The following is a 3,825-nucleotide window of genomic DNA, read 5'->3' on the forward strand; positions in this document are numbered from 1 at the left end:
CGAAAGGGAGAACAGAGTCGTGTGACAGACACAGTGATGAAGCTCGTATGTGTGTGCAGTACACAAGCCACAGATGGTGAAGACAGCTGACTCCACTGTGTGACACTGTCTCTCTCTCTCTCTCTCTCTCTCTCTCTCTCTCTGTCTCTCTCTCTCTCTCTCTCTGACACACATGTTCTGTGCAAAACCCTTTAAACTAGGGACAAAACGTACTTACAGTAGCTGATTTAGAAGTGCCAAATTGTTGTAGCATAGTCAGAATGTCCTCCTCTCCTAGGTTCATAAAATGCATCCATAAAATGAGTTGCTGTTCAGTTTCAAGTAATCTTCAAGATTCCTAAATGCATGTACTTTCGGAAGGTCAAATAAAGTGCTTTTGCTTTTGTCTAGATACACACAGCATCTCCCTGACATGGCTGCTTCAACACTAACTGCGGTTACTGAAACCACGCCTTCTTTCTTTGCGTGAACATTTGGGTGACATTATGCAAATATTTCTTGGTAGACAGTGACGTAGACATGTGGGGGTGTGTTTGAATGAGACATTTTAAGGGGTGTGGGAGAGTGGTAACTTAAAGAATAGAGCATCACAGTCCCGGCCACAGCCCGAGAGAGCTTTGGTGCCGGAAGTAAATTTCCCATTCATTTCTCCCATTGACTTTCGGAAAAATACGTATCTAAAGAGTTTTAGAGCATGTGTGAGGATAACCTGCTACGGCTGAACACATAAGCATATTACATATCATTCTGAGTGAAAAAATTAAGAGAAAATCCCAAAAAAGTCATTATAAAATGCTTGATATGACTCATACCATATGTAGGCTACAGTAGCCTAGCTAAAGTGGACAATAATGCTAACTAACGTTACCAACCTCCCTGCAAAACTCACCAAAACTTTGTAGGTCTTGTCCCTCATGCTGGCCCTTACAAAACCCACAAGCTGACCCTTGGACATGCTACACTCAACTACATGACCCGATCTGAAGTGGTTTTCACCCCGTTGAACACTTTTGTTTTCCTCCTTGAAAAAAGCCATCATTTCAGCCAAGGAGATGATAAGTCTACTGTGCAAAAACGCAACACAGGTTTTTATTTTATTATATTTTTTTATTACTGATCTTCAGTCTTCACGGACCTTCACGGGTTTAACCAGACGGTTACAGGAGTTCCACCAATCAGATGCATCACTGTGGGATTTGTTCAGGATTGTGGGTAATGAAGTACTTATCGAAGACTTCGGGAATAAAAGGCATTTATCTCAAAACAAGGTTAGTGCCCCATGAACCTTTGCCGTTTATATGAGCATATACTATCACTTAGTACAGCCGTAGCTGGTTTTAAGTCTACCATGTATGGTTACGTTTTTATGGCTTATACCCCAACTGCCAATGCAGAAATTGTATTGAATGTTTACTTCCAGCACTGGCTTTGGGAGGGACTGTGGTGTTCTATAGATAAACAAGTTTAGTCTTTAGTCTTTGTAACTTTATATATCTTTTTCAGATCTTTAGATCTCTCTACTATTTCAGTACCTGGATCCTTCTTCTGCGCAGTCATGATGTTGTAATTGATGCAGTATGTGGTCTGGCATTGTCATGTTGGAAAATGCAAGATCTTACCTGAAAGAGGCGACGTCTGGATGGGAGCATATGTTGTTCTAGAACTTGGATATACCTTTCAGCATTGATGGTGCCTTTCCAGATGTGTAAACTGCCCATGCCACACGCACTCATGCAACCCCAAACCATCAGAAATGCAGGCTTCTGAACGGAGCGCTGATAACAACTTGGGTTGTCCTTGTCCTCTTTGGTCTGAATGATATGGTGTTCTAGTTTTCCAAAAAGAACTTAAAATTTTGATACGTCTGACCACAGAACAGTTTTCCACTTTGCCACAGTCCATTTTAAATGAGCCTTGGCCCAGAGAAAATGCCTGCGCTTCTGGATCATCTTTAGATATGGCTTTTTTTTTAACCTATAGAGTTTTCGCCGGAAATGGCAAATGGTACGGTGGATTGTGTTCACTGACAATGTTTTCTGGAAGTATTCCTGAGCCCATGTTGTGATTTCCATTACAGTAGCATTCCTGTATGTGATGAAGATCACAGTCATCCAGTATGGTTTTCCGGTCTTGACCCTTACGCACAGAGATTGTTCCAGATTCTCTGAATCTTTGGATGATATTATGCACTGTAGATGATGATAACTTCAAACTCTTTCCCATTTTTCTCTGAGAAACTCCTTTTTGATATTGCTCCACTATTTTTACCGCAGCATTGGGGGAATTGGTGATCCTCTGCCCATCTTGACTTCTGAGAGACACTGCCACTCTGAGAGGCTCTTTTTATACCCAACCATGTTGCCAATTGACCTAATAAGTTGCAAATTGGTTCTCCAGCTGTTCCTTATATGTACATTTAACTTTTCCGACCTCTTATTGCTACCTGTACCAACTTTTTTGGAATGTGTAGCTATCATGAAATCCAAAATTAGCCAATATTTGGTATGACATTTCAAAATGTCTCACTTTCAACATTTGATATGTTGTGAATAAAATATAAGTTTATGAGATTTGTAAATTCCATTCCTTTTTTACTCACAATTTGTACAGTGTCCCAACTTTTTTAGAATCCGGTTTGTATATAAACATTATGCATGTGGAATGATCCCATAAAACAGAAACCCAACATGTGTGTAGGTAATTGAAGCGTGAATTATTACTTGATAATGACGTATGTATGTCTAGTGTGTAATATGAATTTGAAATGTCTGTGTATGTATAGAAAGGTTCATTTCATGTTCATTTTAAATGATAGTTATCTACCCATTACATGTATGTTTGAGTGTGTTTCTGCCTAGTAGTCTCAGATTGTATGCACACTTGAAAGCTGCCTGTCTGTGTGTGTGTGTGTGAGTGAGTGAGCGAGCGAGTCTGTGATGGTGCATGTTCCTGTGTGTTGTGTGTGTGTGTGTGTAAGAGAGATAGAAAAAGAGACAGAGAGAGTCTGTGATGGTGCATGCTCCTGTGTGTGTGTGAGAGTGAGAGAGACATAAAGAGAGAGAGAGAGAGAGAGAGAGTGTGTGTGTGTGTGTGTGTGTGTAAGAGAGAGATGAGAGTGGGGGAAGGGTGTGTTAGATCTGTGCGTCAGAGGTTTGTGGTGTGATAGAGAAATCCAGAATAGTCTCAATGAGAATACATAATTTGAAAATATTTTATGAGCAGTTTAAGATCATATCAGTTCTAATTTTTTTTTTTTTTGCAAAATGAATTTAGGTATTGAATAACATAAAACATTGTATTTTGAAAATTTGGTATTTTTCTCCATTGCATAGCCCTTATTGATAAACATCGAGCTCATAACTGCGGCTAACTACTAGAGGCAGCATTAGAGAACACTAGCTACTGAATCAACGTTAACATACAAAAAACATAACGTAAAGAGCAATGTGGTTGTTTTTGATCAAAGTTAGTCGTTAATTAAATGAAGGTTAAATATTATTCAGCCTTAACATATAAAGCAGACAGCGATAGACCTGTCAATATTATCTGATGAGTACCATCAACTTCGCTTAGAAACAGAAAAACCACCCCAGCACCCAACCTATACTAGAGGATGCAGCCATTTCTTTAATATGGGGGAGTTCGGGTTTCTGTTTTTTAATGATTATAATAATTTTACATTGGCAAAAAAAAAGAAAAAAAGAAGTGTTATAAGGCAGATGGATTTGAAAAAAATGCCCATCGACGTATTTACAAATGCTGCATTACAAGCGCACCGATTGTTCTCCCCTAGCGTCTGAGTGAATGGTATCGTCCGTAAGAACC

This window comes from Carassius auratus, unplaced genomic scaffold (genome assembly GCF_003368295.1).
Source record: "Carassius auratus strain Wakin unplaced genomic scaffold, ASM336829v1 scaf_tig00215565, whole genome shotgun sequence".
Taxonomy (NCBI): domain Eukaryota; kingdom Metazoa; phylum Chordata; class Actinopteri; order Cypriniformes; family Cyprinidae; genus Carassius; species Carassius auratus.